Here is an 18397-nt window from a genome sequence, read left to right on the forward strand (position 1 = left end):
GGGAATAAAAGTCAGCTCAGAGTCAAAAATCACGCCCAAGTTTTTTACTTGTGAAGATGGATTAAAAGACAATGATTGTAGTTTAGGTAAAAGTTTCTCTCTCTGGGCCTCAGGACCGATGACTAAAAACTCAGTTTTGGCCTGGTTAAGCTGGAGAAAGTTTTCTGCCATCCAGGATTTGATGTCCAAAATACAGTTAAAAAGAGCATCCATTGGCCTTGAGTCATCAGGAGACACGGAGATGTACAGCTGGGTGTCATCAGCATAGCTATGAAAGTTGACCCCATGTCTCCTGATGACCCCGCCAAGAGGGAGCATGTATAGATTAAAAAGCACTGGGCCCAAAACCGAACCCTGGGGCACACCACATGTGATCTCCCGGACCCTAGAGGAGTAGGTGTCCATGCTTACCATAAATGTCCTGTCTGTGAGGTATGAGGTGAACCACTTGTGAACTGTACCAGAGAGGCCGAGCTGCTTTAATCCAGATAAAAGAATAGTGTGGTCAACGGTATCAAAAGCAGCACTTAGATCCAGGAGAACCAACACTGTTGTCTTCCCTAAGTCATAATTTAATCTAAGATCATTTAAAATCTTAGAAAGGGCCGTCTCTGTGCTGTGGTTCACCCTAAACCCAGACTGAAATTTCTCAAGGACATTCTGTGTGTTTAAAAAATCAGCGAGCTGAATAAAAACTAGTTTCTCTAAAATTTTACTTAAAAATGGTAAGTTGGACACTGGTCTAAAGTTATTAAGGTCATTAAAATCCAAACCGCCCTTCTTCAGCAGGGGCCTCACCACAGCTCCTTTAAAGGCAGCAGGGAAGACCCCCGTCTGAAGAGAGCAGTTCATAATGTTTAAAAGCTCGTCTCTAAAAGATGCATAAAATGACTTAAAAAACGAAGTTGGGATTGGGTCCAAAAGACATGTGGTAGGCCTCACTGAGGAGAAAACCTTATCAAGTGTCACAGCGTTAACCAGGGCAAAACTGTCCAGTGTTTCCTCCGGTAAAGGCAGACACTCAGATGTATTTAAAATAATGTTATTTTGAAAGGATAAAATATCACGTCTTATAGTGTCTACCTTACCCACGAAGTGGTCTGCAAACTCCTCGCATAGAGCATGTGTTGGGTTAAAATTGGATATAATGGAATCTGGATTTAAGATATTATCTATTGTTGAAAAGAGGATTTTGGGGTTGTTTTTATGGTTACTGATTATTTTTGAAAAGTAATTATCTCGTGCATTCCTAAGGGCGTTATTGTATATTTTTTGTTGATCTTTGTAAATTTGATAATTTATTGTTATTTTGTTTTTTCTCCATCTCCTCTCAGCCATCCTGCATTTCCTCTTAATTTTCTTCAGTTCCTCATTCCTCCATGGGGCTATAGGTTTAGTATAAATGGATGTAGTTTTTTGTGGGGCAAGAATGTTGAGGGCTGACTGAAGTCTACTGTTAAAATTTTCAACAATAAAATCACAGGAGGCAGTTAAAACAGCAGGAGGACATTTCTCTAACACCTGGAGAAAGTTTGCAGCCACTTCAGGGGTCAGATGACGTTTCCTCACCGTCCTCACCGAGGCACCCCGCTGGATAAAACTGGTGACGTTAAAAAACACACAGTAGTGGTCAGAAACAGCCAAGTCGACAACGGAGGACACACCAGCAGACAGGCCATACGTGATGACGAGGTCTAGGGCGTGCCCCCCGTTGTGACTCGGCTGCCCCACGTGTTGAATAAAACCCATGTAACTAAGAACACTTAAAAACTCAGCTGCCACAGGATCTGAGGGGTTGTCTATGTGTAAGTTAAAATCACCAGTTAAAACAATCATACTATAAGAATTATAGATAATAGATAAAAAATCAGAAAATTCTCTAATAAAAGCTGAGCATTTCTTGGGTGGTCTATAAATGGTTATAATCAGGATGGGAGGACTGCTAAGAATGATTGCATGGTATTCAAAAGTGTCATAGTGATTAAATAAAACAGGTTTGGTGGCAAGAGCTTTTGATGTTATTGATGCAGTGCCACCTCCCCTTTTACCATGTCTTGTTGAAAAAGCAAAGTTAAAATTAGGCGGTGAGGCCTCAGCAAGGACAGCAGTCGCATCTGCACCCAGCCAAGTTTCAGTTAAAAACATACAGTCAAGCTTGAAGTCTAAAACTAAATCATTGATAATAAAAGACTTATTTACTAAAGATCTTACGTTTAAAAGAGCCATGCTCAGAGATGTAGGGCAAGCTTTATTTCTGAGTTTGTTTACAGTGATGTTGACTGGTTTAAGAGTGCGGTTTGTTCTTTTCGTCTGTCTGTATGTGTTTCTATTCGTGGATATGACTGGGATAGATGAAAGAATGTAACAATTGTCTGTTTTGTCCGGATCTAATGATGGCGGTTGTTGATTGGATGGTGGATCAAGCTGTAGGGATCGGATGGGGGGGCTAGTGAGCACGGGGTAATCGGATACTGGTTGTGGTTGTACAGAGGAAGAAATGAACGTGGGGACGTCAGATGTAAACAGTCAGTGTGCATCTGATTGCAATGTGTACTGTAAATTGAATGCTAGAATACGGGAACCTAATCTATTCGGATGCAGACCGTCCGATGTGTAATAAGTGGAACGGTTCCAGAACACGTTAAAATTGTCGATAAAATCAATGTTCAAAGCTTTGCAAGTATGCTGGAGCCAAGTGTTCAGTCCGAGTAGTCTGCTAAAACGCTCTGCGCCGCGATTCAGAGTGGGAAGCGGGCCGCTAATAAAAACAGACTTGCCGCTGCTTTTTAAAATGTTAAAAAGATCCCTAAAATTGTTCTTAGTTGACTCCGATTGACGGTGGGTGGTGTCGTTGGTCCCGACGTGCACAACCACCCGCTTCACTGAGTCTGGAAGAGACTGCAGCAGACCGGGGAGCTCACTCATGATTACCGGTACGGTGGCACCCGGCATGCATTTTGTGGTCGCATTAAAGAAACGGACATGTCTTACCACAGAGTCCCCGATTATGAGGGTCGTAGGGGGAAAGAGAGGAGGTGTGCATGAACGCCGGGCCGTCCGGTGGTGAAGGGGATCCAAGGAGGAGGACGCCACCCCTTCGCCCGCGGCAGAGGAGAAGGATTGCGGGGTATTTGGTGGCTGAACACCCAGTGGTGGAAACTCTCGCTCATTCAGGATGAAGCCAGCAGCAACGGCACCAGACCGGGACGACCCGGAGTCCTGCGCCGACCCTGAACGTCGGCGAACTGCCTCTTTGAGGAGTCTCCGCCGCGACGCTGAGGTCGAAGGCACCTGCCCCGACCCTCGACCGCCAAAGCCTCCGGTCAGCCTGCCCTGTACCTCTCCAGACGACAGCCCAGTCGAGTGGCGGCTCACCGCCTCCACGTCAGGTGCCGCGGCCAGCCCGGTCACCGATCCATCCGCGGGGGAAGCCAGCTCATCTCCCCTCGCAGCTAGCTCGAAGAGACCTGGGCCGGCTGTAGGATGATCAGATGGATGCGCCAGGGCTTCAAAGCGGTTATGGAGGCTTAATGGAGGCTGAAGATCTTTGGAGTCATTGCGGGTCTTTTTCCCACCACGACGGACTACGACCTCGGACCACTGGTGCTTCGGTGTGGAAGAGGATGTTTGTACCGTGTCGGGATCCCAAACTGCTGTATCCTGGAGGGCCAAGGTAAGTGACATGATCTGTTGTGACTGTTCGTGGGCAACATTTTTGAAGCGGGTGAGAAGGTCATCTTTGTTTTTTAGTTCAGTTGATAGCCGGCGGATATCTGCGGTGAGGTGGTGGATTTTCTTGTTGGCTCTCTGTAGTTCAATGGAGATATTGAGGGGCAGGTTTGAATCCATCTTGTTTGGCACATGTAGCTTAGCATGTAGCTCACTCACGCCTCACGCCGACTTGACTTCAATAATAATAATAAAATAAAATAATAAACTAGACCCGTCAGACCCGTCAATGAAGCTGCACAACAGCACAGGATTATGCCAATCCCTTTAGGATAACTTTTCCAAGCACAAGCAGCGTAAATGACAAATAAACTGCTGTGCCATAAGTTAACCGGAGACTGTCATACTTAGATCCCATCCATACTGCCTTTTTAAAAACTGTCTATTGTTCTTGTTAGGAGGATTTACTGAGCATTGTGAATTGCTCTCTCCAGACGGGCGTCTTCCCTTCCTCCCTAAAGACAGCCGTGGTGACCCCTGTTCTGAAGAAGAGCAATTTAGATGCCTCAGTCCTCAACAACTACAGACCAGTATCCAACCTGTCGTTTTTAAGCAAAATTTTAGAGAAATCTGTTTTTTATAAGTTAAATTATTTTTTAATCTCACACAATAAATTTGAGAAGTTTCAGTCAGGTTTTAGGACCAATCATAGTACTGAGACGGCACTGGTCAAGGTTGTGAGTGACCTCAGGCTCAATACTGACATGAAAAACTCTCTGTCTTAGTGTTGCTTGACCTCAGCGCAGCCTTTGACACAGTTGACCACACTGGTTTAAATCCTATCTAACAGAGTTCTTTGTTAGCATGAAGAAATCCTCGTCCAAGAGCTATAGACTGACCTGTGGTGTACCCCAAGGCTCGGTTTTAGGCCCCACCCTTTTTAATCTTTACATGCTTCCTCTTGGTGATGTCATCAGGAGACACGGCATAAATTTCCACAGCTATGCTGATGACACACAGTTATGTTGCCGTGACTCCTGATGAGCACGGGCCCATTGATGCCTTGTTAGATTGTATTTTAGATATCAGAGGGTGGATGGCAGAAAACTTCCTGCAGCTCAACCAGGACAAAACAGAAGTTTTAATGATTGGACCTGAAGCTGAGAGAGAGAAACTGGAGGCCAAACTGAAAACAGTAGCACTCAACCATTTTAATCAAGTAAAAAACCTGGGAGTGATTTTAGATGCAGAGCTCAGTTTTGAGCCGCATATTAAAAACATAACTAAGAGTGCTTTTTATCATCTAAAGAACATCTCCCGCATCAGGCCGTTTCTCTCTCTAGCCAGTGCAGAGACACTGATTCATGCTTTTATTACATCAAGATTAGATTACTGCAATACAGAACGCAGCTGCACGTCTGATGGCAAAGACCAGAATGAGGGCCCACATTACACCAATTTTAAAGTCTCTGCACTGGCTCCCCGTCAGCTTCAGAATTGATTTTAAGATTCTTTTATTGGTTTTTAAGTCTGTTAATGGTCTTAGCCCACCTTATTTATCTGATTTGCTTTTATCTTATGAGCCCACTAGACCCCTCAGGTCCTCTGGTACTGGCCTTTTAACTGTTCCCAGAGTAAAAACAAAAACCCACGGCGAGTCCTCCTTTTATTTCTATGGCCCTCGTATGTGGAACAGCCTGCCTGAGGACGTGAGAGGAGCACCTAGTGTGGATATTTTTAAAAACAGACTCAAGACCCACCTTTTTAGTTTAGCATTTTAATCATTACTTTTATTACTACTATTGTATTTATTCATTTATTTATTCTTAACACACAGGCTGTATTCAGCTTCTATTTATTTATCATTTATGTATTTGTTTTATCATTTTGTATTCTCTTATTTCACGGGTTCTCTTATTTTATGGGTCTTTATGGGCAATATTACTTTTTTACCCAGGGTTGGTTTTTAGATTGTTTTAGATTTGGTTTTACAGTGTTTTATTTCAGTTTTCCCCACACCACTAGACCCCAGAATTTATGACAGCGTTTCCTTGGTCCTTTTAACTTGCTTTTACACTCTGTGTTGTATGTGTGTTTGATGGGAAGGGTGGGGGGTGGGCTTGCTGCTCTTGGGTTGGGGTTCTGGGGGATTTTACTCTCTGTAAAGCACCTTGAGTTGCTAGTTTTCTGTATGAAAGGTGCTATATAAATAAAGTTTAATTTGATTTGATTTGATAAGTGTTTTAAAAGCATTAATATCAGGTCCTCTTTAGTGGCTTGGTGGGATTTTCTAAAAATAACCAAATCCTCACTTTTTCCACGTCAGTTTACACCCCTCTGGAACAACCCTGACATCCTGCAAAACAAAAAGCTTATCAATTTTACCCAATGGAAAAATAAAGGAATAAAACAGTTAGAACATATAATAGAAAATGGAAACTTCTTGTCATTTAATATTCTCACTTCACAATATGGAATCAGTAGCAAAATTTTTTTAGAATATCACCAGCTTAAATCTATTATATGTAAAAAATATACCATTAATCAATTAAACTTACAGCTATCTATTTGGGTGGCAGAATTCAAGAATCTCAATGCCCCAAAGCTATTATCAAAAACATATAGACTATTATCCAAACTAGAAGACTTAATCTGTCTTCCAACTTCAAAATGGGAGGGTGACTTATCCAGTAACTTTAATAAAGATAAATGGTCACAAATATGTTTAAACACCATTAAAATGACTAAAAATTCAATATGCAACTAATACAATTCAAAATTCTGCATAGAACTTATTATACAGGACAAAGGATGTTCAGGATGGGTCTGTCACAATCAAACATCTGCACACACTGCAATGAAAACACACCTGACAACTATCTCCATGCCTTGTGGTCCTGCACACCTGTCCGCAGGTTCTGGCTTCAGGTATGTGAAGACATGTCAACATGGTTTAAATGTAATATTCCTGCAAACCCCGCACTATGTCTACTAGGTGACTTGGGTGACGTTAATATGGCAATTAACTCTGCACACGTGATACGCACAGCATTATGCATCGCAAAGAAAACTATCCTTGTGAACTGGAAAAATAAAAATAATCTGTGTATTCAGCAGTTTAGGAATCTCTTAGTTGACCACATCAGTAGTGAGACAATGTCTGCCTCCTCAAAGAACTATTTAGCTGAATCTCATTCCCTCTGGTCCCCTGTGCTTAGTTCCATCACTTAGTGTAGGTGGAGGACTGTGACCTCGTTGCTGTGGGGGTTGGGAAATGGTCGGGAGCGACTGGTGGTTGTGGGTTCTTTGTGGTTTCTCGTGGTGCGGGGCAGGGCTGCTCTGCGGTGGCTCAGGGTCTGGCCCTGTTGAGGGCTGTGGGGGCCAGTGGTTGAAGTCGCTTCGTGGCGGGAGGTGAGGCCACTGGTGACGCCTGGGTTGGTGGGCATCGGTCCTGGGCCGGGCGGCCGGGCTATTCCAGGGCAGGCTGGGCAGGTGTTCTGGGCTCTGGTGCCCGGGGGTGGTCCTCCTCCCTCCGGGGTGGTGGGGTCCGTATGTGCCGGGGGTCTGGGCCTGCCCGGATGTGCTGCCGTGGTGTGGGTTGGTGCATGCCCTGGTGTCTGGTTGATGCCCTGGGACCCAGGGTATGGCCCGGGGGCAGGAGGGGTGTATAGGGGGAGGTGCTGGGGTGTGAGACAGGGATGCTTGTATGTTGTGTGTGTGTGTCTATACTTGGGATGTTTGTGTGGGTGTAGGGGTATGTTTGTGTGTGTGTGTTACGTCCTCACTAGTCTAGGGGAGGGGGACGGAACACAGAGCGAGTCGACCACTAGATAAAATGAAAATAATACAATTTATTTGTCATACACATAAAACAAATTCGGGTTCCAGAAACAAATAAGGATTACCCAGGTGTCGACTAAAGCAAAGGAAACAAATAGTCAAATAAAACACAAACAAAAGGATTATGATCGGTGAATACCTGAATAGGCACAGGGGAAGATCCCACGTATGCCTCGAAGTGCTGCAGAGCCAAAACCAGGGACAGGGCCTCCTTCTCGATGGTGGAATAGCGGAGTTGGTGCCTGTTGAACTTCTTCGAATAATAGCAGACGGGGTGATCAATCCCGTCCTGCCCAGCCTGTAGGAGCACGGCACCTGCTCCTACAGCGCTGGCATCGATCTCCAGTTTGAACGGTTTATATAAATCTGGAGTGCTCAACACGGGGGCATGTACCAACAGCGCTTTTACACTTTCAAAGGCGTGCTGGCATTCAGGAGTCCACTGATACTTGGTCTTGGGACTTATCAGCGATGTTAACGGATGCACTATGGTTGCATAGTTTTTACAAAATGACCGATAGTATCCCGTAAGCCCCAGAAACCGATGCATAGCTTTGCGGGTCTGAGGGACAGGAAACTCATTCATCGCCGTTACTTTGGCAACGATCGGGCGCACGACCCCATTCCCCACCACTCTTCCTAAATAGACAACAGTAGCTTTACCAAACTCACATTTAGCCAGATTCAATGTCAGGTTGGCTTCGGCTAACACTGCAAAAACCCGCTTCAACACATCTAAGTGCTTATGCCAAGAGTCGGTGTGGATTACAACGTCATCCAAATAAGCGCTACAGTTCGGGATGTCTCGGAACAACATGTCCACCAAGCGTTGAAAGGTGGCCGGGGCATTACACATCCCAAAAGCCATGACAGTGTACTGAAGGAAGTGATCAGGGGTCACAAAAGCAGAACTTTCTGCTGCCCTATCTGTAAGGGGTATCTGCCAATACCCTTTCAATAAATCTAGTTTACTCACGTACTTTGCAGTACCAACCGCGTCTACACAATCATCCACACGCGGCAGGGGGTACGCATCGGGGACAGTTCTAGCATTTACCTTTCTATAATCGGTGATTAATCTGGGAGTTCCATCCGGTTTTATTTCCACCAGGCAGGGTGAACTCCACGCACTACGGCTGCTTGTCGCTAATCCGTTTTCAAGTAAATACTGAGCCTCACTTTTCATCAAGGCTCTCTTGGTGGGATTCGTTCTATACGGGTGTTGCTTGATAGGACGCGCATCCTCAACATTAATGTCGTGCTTGAGAACATGGGTTTGGGTCGGAACGTCATTGAATAAACAGAGGTTCTGGGATACCAAGGATAGAATGTCCTCCCGCTGAGTGGTCTCTAAATGCTGTAGGTTATTTGGTAACGCTTTCAACATTTGTGAGTTCGGCAGTCGTGGTTTCATGAGAGTTTCTATGTGGGTGGACAGACCCGGTTCCGACACCACAGCGTCTGCTACTACTAGAGCCATTTCATACTGTCATGGAGGCGGAGCGGCATCACGGGTCACATACGCTTTCAGCATATTGATATGGCATACCCGGGTTTTCCGCTTTCTTTCCGGCGTAGCTATCACATAGTCAGTATCACTAAGGCGGGCCTGAACCGTATATGGACCCGCAAAACGTGCGGACAAGGCTGTACTGTTTAAGGGTAACAGCGCTAAAACCTGGTCTCCCACCTGAAACTCTCTCTCCACCGCCTTTTTATCAAAGTTGCGCTTTATCTTAGCTTGTGAAACTTTTAGATTATCTGCGGCAATCTTTCATGCACGTAGCAATCTTTCTCGAAATCAGGAAACGAAGTCCAGTACGTTTCTCGTCGGAGACCTCGGTTCAGTCAGCAACCCTTCCTTCAGTATTTTTAAAGGTCCCCGAAGTTTATGACCGAATATGAGTTCCGCAGGGCTAAATCCTAAGGATTCCTGCGTGGCTTGACGTGCAGCAAACAGAGCATACGGGAGCCCCTCATCCTCATCATCAACTGGGGGTGGTGGGCCGTGGGTCTGCCGCCGTCCCCATCCTCTCATTCCCCGTTAGGGGTGTGGGAGGGTGGGTACTTTCTAGGGTTGGTGACGGCTCAGAAATATTGTGTTAGATGGGTAAATGTTATGTACTGTCTTTAAGTGTAATTCTCTGATTTTGTTTGAGATACAGAATTTAAAAGGAACAAGCCACTTTTAATGCCAATTTATATTTCCAAAACCAGCATCCCAAAAGAATTTCCCTCTTGGTGTTATTTTCCTAGCATTGGGGTTTTCTCTCCAACACAATGACAGCTAAGCTTGTGATGTGTTTTGAAAGCACCAGTAAAGAGAACTGTGATTGGTTGTGTCATTGGCGCACAACTGTTGCACACATCCATTGGCTGCCAAGTAACATGACCGGACTGTTTAAAAATAATGGCAGCAACAACCAGCCACAGAAGAAATCAAAAACGACAAATCTTTAAAAACGAAAACATTGAAAACACAACAGTGGATACATGGGACTACGGTTGTGGTATGCAAACACCCTCCAGCAAGAAGCAAGGACGCCACAGACTGCGCGAAGACCAGACTTCTCTGTCCAGTTCCAGCAATTTTCTGAACACTTGGAGTTAGGAACGGTGACTCGAGCGGATATTTTGAGGTAAAACTATTGCTATATCACGCAGAGATGATAATTTGGGGATTTTTTTCCGGGTAACTTAATTAAATGCAGTATCATTCACCACTCGTTGTTGTGGTTACCATTACCACAGGCTACTCATGTTACGTTATACCTATATATTCTTCTTTATTTGGCACAGTGTATATATAACAGGTTACAAAACACCAGACTCAAAGAACACCCTATAATTTGTTCTTCACTGTTTATGTTTGTAAAATTAATAATGTATAAGAATCTTCACTAATGAAAGCCTTGTATTCCAGTTCATTAATTACTTTTTGTTATATGATTTTGTACATGATATATAGCATTAATTTATTCAGTAAGTTGTGGTGTGTGTATGGTTAATGGATATTATCCATATTTCAAATATACCATCTTGTCATAGATCAAGCTATATTACTTACACCAACTTTCTACACCAACAAGGAAACCATTTCCTTTTTTTTCCCCATCTGTCAGTCACATATTCTTGAAGAATACCTGATCTCTACATACCATCTGACCTCTTATCTACAATATCTATTCAGATAACTGGAAGTTATACACTTTACCTTCAAGTTTAGTTTTTCAAATGAAATAAAAACAAGTCTTTTTTATATTAGATATTTTAGCTATAGCTACAGTTAACATGTCTTTTCTTGCTGTCCCACAGCTATTAAAAAAACGGATGAGAATTGGAGAGGAGGTCCTTGACCAAGAAACCTTGCATATTTAAAAGGAGTGAATGCAAACTTTGGCAGTGACAAGGAAAGCAATGATGAAAAAACAAGCTATAATTTCACCCCATCAAAGTGGCCCTGCTCACCAGGGTCATAAGCACATGCCAAAAGGCCTTGAATGAGAGCGGGAAGAAGGGAACCAAACCAAGGTCAACATGTGCAAGACACTGTGCTGGCTTCACAAAAGGCGAACCACCTCCTGGGAAAAGTTGCTATATGGCAGAAGAAGACTGAAGTAGACTCTTAGAGGAGACTTACTCTGTTGCATTTTGTGTTCTATTTGGGTGAATAAATTATTTTGAATTAAATTATTTGCTGTGAATAGGTACAATGTTTATTTATTCATTTTTCCTGTGAATGCATGTTTTGTATTAAAATGTTTATGGAGTGAATTAGTAGGTCATTTTTTGCTTCATTTTTAAAATACTTTTACAGTCAAAACTGGTGATGGCCTGATATTTTTTTATTATAACAGATTATTCAGTATCCTGCATGAATAAATACCAGTGTACTCATGAACAATATCTTGAAATTTTCAGACAACAGATATCACTTGTGTTCGGACTTCAGATATAGTTAAAGGCCACATATACTGAATCCTGACTGCAGATATGACTAATATACTGACATTAGAAATCACCAGATTTGACTTTAGTAGAATCTTGAAATATCCTGTCAGGATATCTCTAGTGTATTGATACTCTCCGGATATGGGCCTTGGCTAGTATCCAATATCTGGGGCAAATCTGAACTACAGATTCTGTCAGTATCAAAGTGGTCCCTCGTCCGTAGTTGATATGCTCCGGACATGAAATCTGAAATTGTCATGGCCGGAGAGTATACACAACAGATATCACCATGCATGAGGCATGTCTGAGGGTATCTGGGCAAAGATATTTCTGGATTCAGGAGGTTTTTGCGCAGTGTCAACCCAGACTTTCAGAACACTTTACGCATCAAAATGGTCCGAATTTGTCTCCTGTAGGCTCCATCTACACTGCCAGCTGACGCTGTTCCCGCCTTCCTCTTCTACAGCCAATCTGAACAGTCACCAGGGACTTCAAAAGGAAGGAAGCACCTGCAATCGGGGCAGCTGTGTTCCATCAGGCCCACAGTTTGCCAAGCTGGGTTTTGAGAGTAGATGCTGGACTTTGTGTGTTAGAATACCTATGTGGTTTGTGAGCTGAATTCCTGTCCTTTTCATTGTGTGCACGATTGTGCCTTTTGAGTTGGTATTGAGTAGAGATGCTCTCACCTCTTTTGTGAGTAGCTTTTGAGGTGTATCTTTAAACTTTAAGTTTGTTTGGAAAATTTTGGTTAAGCTTCCTTTCTGTAATTGTTAAAGGTAATTGTTAACTGTTAAAACCGTAAGTTAAGGACACCTTTTGTTTATTAGATTTCTTTTATTTGTTACCGGTCAATATATAACCTAGATTAGGACAACATTTGTTGATTGTTATTTGTTGTATTGATTAGAACCTGGACTTGTTTATAAAATTATCGTTTTATATTTACGTTCTGACCGGCCTTGTTTTTGTTAGTGACCTGAACGCCCTAGATTTAGAAAGAGGGTCGTAACACTCCAATGCAGCTTTAACCACCTTGAGTGACAAGCACTTCAATAAGCCATCCACACTCCCTATCACTGAGGATGTGCAGCATCTTCACCAGCATCTTGAGAAGACAGCAAATTCTGTATCGCAGAAATTAAAAGAAAACAAGCCTATTGGGATCTGAGCAGAACAACTCTGGCTAAGATCATTTTGTTCAATCGACGAGGAGGAGGAGAGGTTTCAAAAATGACATTGGAAGGCTTTCTTCAGAGGGACACAGCTGCCTTACATTAAGATGGTGCTGTTGAACTAACAAAGTTTGAACAAAAACTGTGCTCACATTTCAGTCGTGTGGAAATTAAAGGTAAAAGGGGCCGGAAAGTTGCTGTCTTGTTATCACCAGACATGGTTGAATCCTTGACACATCTCATAAGCAGAAGACTAGAGTGTGGAGTCCTAGAAGAAAACCCTTTCCTCTTCACAAGACCGAACTGTTTGACTCCTTATAGAGGTCAGGACTGTCTGAGGACTTATGCAAATGAGTGTGGCGCACAAAGACCTGACCTCCTTAGGTCCACGCAGCTACACAAAAATGTTGCAACCTTGTCCCAGGTTTTGAACCTGAAAAATCATGAACTGGACCAGGTTGCTGACTTTCTGGGGCACGATATCCGTGTCCACAGAGAGTATTACAGACTTTCAGAGGCTACAACCCAGCTTGCAAAAATGTCAAATCTGCTTCATGCCATGGAAAAGGGGACATTTGCAGATCTTAAAGGGAAAACGCTTGAAGAGATTGAAACTGAAGGTATTTTGTTGTTTATATTGTATTGTAAAAGTAATTAATCTTTTAAGTATTCCTGACTTCAAATACATAGCATACATTCTATCATGCATCATAATACATTTTTAACATAGCAACTACAGAAAATTAGCTGTTTAGCATTCTAAATATTAAAAATACTTAATGCTTAAATTTTTTTTGCCAGATATATCTTAGACTTGACTGACTCTGTCCAAAGTGAAGACAGTGAGATGGATGAGGGACACCCTCCAACGCACACAAGAAATAATAATAATACATTTTATTTAAAAGCGCCTTTCAAAACACCCAAGGACACTGTACAAAGGAACATTAAAATAGTTTAAAAACCACTATGTACAAAGCAAACATTCAAACAGTTAAAAACAATAATTGCAAAACTAAACAGAACGGAGGACAACAGAAAGATGGAGAATGACTAGATGGCATAGGACTGTCTGAACAAAGGTGTTTTGAGTTGTGATTTGAAGAGAGGAAGAGAGTGTATGGTACGGATGTCAGGGGGAAGAGAGTTCCAGAGATGGGGAGCAGAGCAGCTGAATGCTCGGCTCCCCATGGTGGCGAGACGGGCAGGGGGGACAAGAAGCTGGAGAGAAGTGGATGAGCGAAGTGAACGGATCGGAGTGGCAATGTGCAGGAGATCAGATATATATGGAGGGGCCAGATTGTGGAGTGCTTTGAATGTAATGAGGAGAATTTTAAAGTTAATTCTTTGTTTTACTTGGGAGCCAGTGAAGTTGTTGTAAGATGGGGGTGATGTGGTGAGTAGATGGGGTCCGTGTAATGATGTGTGCTGCAGAGTTTTGGAGGAGCTGCAGTTTCTGGAGGGATTTATTGGGGAGACCAAAAAGAAGAGAGTTGCAGTAGTCAATCCGGGAAGTAACAAGACTGTGGACGAGGATGGCAGTGGTGTGGGGGGTGAGAGAGGGACGGAGACGAGAAATGTTTCTTAAGTGAAAATATGCAGACCGGGTGACACTGTTAATGTGGGAGTGAAAAGAGAGTGTGCTGTCGAGGACGACACCCAGACTCTTTACCTGAGGGGAGGGAAGGACAGTTGAATTGTTTATGGAAATTGGATAACTATTAGATTTGGAGAGAGTGTGGGGCATGCCTACCAAGAGCACTTCTGTTTTAGAACTGTTGAGTTTGAGGAAGTTGGATGAAAACCAAGAATGAATTTCTTGTAAACAGGTGGTAAGGGAGGTTGGTGGAAGTGAAGAGGATGGTTTGGTAGAGAGGTAGAGCTGGGTGTCGTCCACGGAACAATGAAAATTGATATTGTGTCTGCGAAGGATGTAACCAAGTGGAAGAATATAGATAATGAAAAGGAGGGGCCCCAGGACTTAGCCCTGGGGCACACCAGCAGAGACAGGAAAAGAGTTTGATTCATGGGATTTTAGTCGAATGAATTGTGTGCGGCCAGAAAGGTAAGAAGTGAACCAGGCGAGGGGGGTGTGAGTGATGCCGATGGATGATAGTCTGTCAAGGAGAATGCTGTGAGAGATGGTGTCGAATGCTGCGGTGAGGTCAAGAAGGATGAGAATGGATAGTAAACCTGAATCTGAAGCTATGAGAAGGTCGTTGGTGATTTTGAGGAGTGCTGTTTCGGTACTGTGAAGGAGAAGGAAACCGGATTGAAACTGCTCATAAATATTGTTGGTGATAAGATGGTTATGAAGTTGAGAAGCAACAGACTTTTCGAGGATTTTGGAAATGAAGGGTAAATTGGAAATCGGACGAAGGTTATTGAAATTAGTGGGGTCCAAGCCAGGTTTTTTCAAGATAGGTGTGACTGTAGCGGTTTTAAGTGCAAGAGGGACGGTTCCAGAGATTAGGGAGGAGTGAATGATGTTGGTGATGAGGGGAGCAAGTGGGGAGAGGCAGGTTTTGACAAGAGCTGTAGGGATTGGATCGAGCTGACAGGTAGAGGGTTTGGATTTGAGCATAGATTCAGAGATGGCTTGGACGGAGGGGAGAATAAAACTGGAGAGTGTGGTTATGGGGGATGAGTAGGGGGCGGTGAAGTCCACTCCAGAGACTGCAGCTCCCCACAAGGCCAGATGTTGGTGAATGTCGGAGATTTTGGAGACAAAGAAAGACATGAGTGAGTTACAGAAGTCAGTGGATTGCATGTGGTGGGGAAGAAAGTCAGGCGGCTTTGTAATATTGGTGAGGAGAGAGTTCTGGAGTTGTGTTGATTGGACTGAATGACACCAGAGTAATAAGCAGATTTTGCTAAGGAGAGACTGTCCTTGTATAGCATTACATGATTATTGTACATTTCTTTGTGAATAGTGAGTCCAGTTTTGTTATAGAGTCGTTCCAGTTGTCGTCCTTGGGATTTGAGCTGACGGAGGGCAGGAGTGAACCAGGGAGCTGAGCGGGTGAAAGAGACGGATCTGGTTTTCAGTGGAGCATGAGTATTCAGAAGAGTATGGAGATTGTTGTTGTAGTGGGAAACCAGGTCATCCGGTGAGCTGTTGGCATGTGGACTGGGAAAATTGATAATTTCAGAAGAAAAAGTCTCAGTGTTAATGTCCTTAACACTACGGAATGAGATGGTCCGGGGGAGAATGGTAAAAGTGTAAATTTCAGGTACTTGGAATAACTTATTTTTCTCCAGAACTGAAGTTGATATACTGCTTAAGCTTTTCTTGAGGGATCTCTAAAATTTGAAGTCCTCTAACAACATTATGCACAAGTCCAACCGAGTCAGTACAAAATATGGTATGAGACCAGCTGGTATTTTTCACTTTGGGCTGGGCTGAGTGTGGGTTACTTCAGCAGCTGAGTTATTCTAGCTTGCTTTATGGTGGAGGAAAGACACCAGATTTTAGTGAGCAATTAATATGGGTTACTGCAGATTGGATTGTGGGTAGAGTGCTTCGCAGGATGTTGGTAGGGACCAGATCAAGGGACAGGTTGTAGTATCTGTTAACACAGTGTGGAGCCAAAGCAGTAACACAGTAATAACAGTCTGAAGCTAATTGAACTGACTTTAAATAAATAATTTTATTAAATGACATTTTAGTACAAATGAAGATAGTGTAGACGAGAAAAAAAAAGAAGTTTTGTTAGAAAAACAGGTTTTGCCCAATGACGATAAAATGTTGGCCATCCACTCAGTTGGTCAGAGAATAAATAAAGTTGCCAACCCCCGCTTTACAGTAATAAATAACACTACACTATGGGGTATTGAAACTGAGCTACTCTATTTATACCACAGTAAGAGTACTTGGCAGTCTGTCAAAGAACCTTTTGACACCCGTGATGATGTTAACAAAGAATTCATACCAGCATGCTCATTAATCACAGCTCGTACATTTTATGTTTACTTGCCTATTTACAAGGCCATTTTTGTATTTTGTTTGATTTACTGATCACTCAGAATGTCCAACCAACCTGCTCCTCGGTTAGGAAGAGGTACATTAATGAAAGAACAAGTGCTAAGTTTGTGGAGGCCATAACTATTTTACCAACAACCAGTGCAGTCAGCTGATGGACTCCTGGATCATTTCAATCTGAAAGTCTTGAATGTAATGGATGCCGTTGCACCGATGAGAATCAAGAGCATTTTGAGCAAACAGAAATCAAAAAATTGAAACAATTAGGCAAAATACTAATTCCACACAGTCACACAAGAAAACTAGTCTGTGTCTAAAACCCGGAAATAATTTCGATGTTATGTCACAATTTAAAATGGTTGATTTAAAAATCCTACAAGAAACAGTTTGGCATTTGAAATCAACAACATGCACTCTGGACATGATACCATCCGACTTTCTAAAAACAGTTTTTACCTCAGTAGAAAGTGATCTTCTACTGATATGGCGCATTCCGACAGAGAAGTTCTAAGAACGCAGTTCTAATAACTGTCCTAGTTCTAAGAACTACCTTCTCCAGGGGAACTGTTTCATGTTGCATTCGCACATGAGTTGGGGGCGGTAGCGGGACCAATGTGACGCATACGTCTGTGACAGTGACGTGTGACTTTAGCACCACATAACAAAACAAAGCCCACTAAAAACAAAACAACACAAAGTAACACCGGCAAGCTAATATGGAGAACGAAGAGATCGTAGTGTTCATGCTCTGCTTGATGGAGATGTTACTGATGGACGATACAACCAGGCGTCTCACGTCGAGGCTGGAAGGCTCCTGAAAGTCAGAAGATGAAGAATCCAGCGGCAGGAGATACGCCGCAGACAAAGGAGACGACGTGTAAGTTTAACTTATTAAACATGCGCAGATTGTATACGTGTCTTATGAGTAAACATTTCAGACGGTTTTCTACTGTCTGTGTTGAGCAGATTACAATAAGTAAATATTTCAGACGGCGGGTTTATTGTAACTCGTGTTCTGTGTTTCAGACGTTGCTGCAGCTCATTAAACTCCTCACCGTCCGCCTGGTCCGGAGCAAAGCTGATAACTAGTGGGAAAAGGTTGTTCTCAATTTTACCGATGAGCAGTGGACAGAGAATTTCTGTATGTCCAGGGAGACATTTCAATACATCTGTGGCCGCCTGAAGCTGCACTGGAGAGGATGGACACAACCACCTGCTGCAGATACTGAAGGAGATGGAGAACAGCCAGGATGCTTTACCTCCTGCCTTCCAGCTAATCACAACACACCTCTTCATAATAAGCATCATGTTCTGGAAGTTCGACAGACAGAATATACATGTATACATGATGTACACATTTAAAGAGAAAACGTTCCATAGAAAATGCATCATTTCATTTTTTATTTATTTATTTATTTATTTATTTTGTGTGTTATGTGTAAAATAAAGATCTCATCATCTGCTATTAAGCTTTGTGTGTTTTATGGACTCATCAGTAGAAAGGTGAAGGAGTAATCCGTCACTGAAGGGTTGGTTGTGACTGAGTTATGGTTTAGAATTATGAGGACATAGTCACACAGATGTAGCGTATATGAAGGTAAAAATATAAAAAGGGTGGTGAAATGTTTACAGGTGTGTATTTGATGCCAGATCTTGGTTAAACATGATAAACTTCATTCTGTGATATGGAGCATATTATAAAGTTGATAAACTAATGTAATTTACACCCTGGGATAAGACTTAAAATGTAGCGACCAAAGATGGATTATTTAATATTTCATAG

At 42.9% G+C, this 18397-nt stretch overlaps 1 long non-coding RNA gene across 1 annotated transcript; it reads right to left on the bottom strand.

Moving 5' to 3' along the window:
• Nucleotides 1-3726: 3726 nt before the first annotated feature.
• On the bottom strand, nt 3727-15237 carry LOC121639531. The gene is made up of 3 exons (XR_006010183.1): nt 15064-15237; nt 14298-14304; nt 3727-3737 (listed from the first exon to the last, which is right to left on the bottom strand). It is a non-coding gene; the product is annotated as an uncharacterized LOC121639531 (long non-coding RNA).
• Nucleotides 15238-18397: the final 3160 nt, after the last annotated feature.

Source organism: Melanotaenia boesemani, chromosome 1 (genome assembly GCF_017639745.1).
Source record: "Melanotaenia boesemani isolate fMelBoe1 chromosome 1, fMelBoe1.pri, whole genome shotgun sequence".
Taxonomy (NCBI): Eukaryota; Metazoa; Chordata; class Actinopteri; order Atheriniformes; family Melanotaeniidae; genus Melanotaenia; species Melanotaenia boesemani.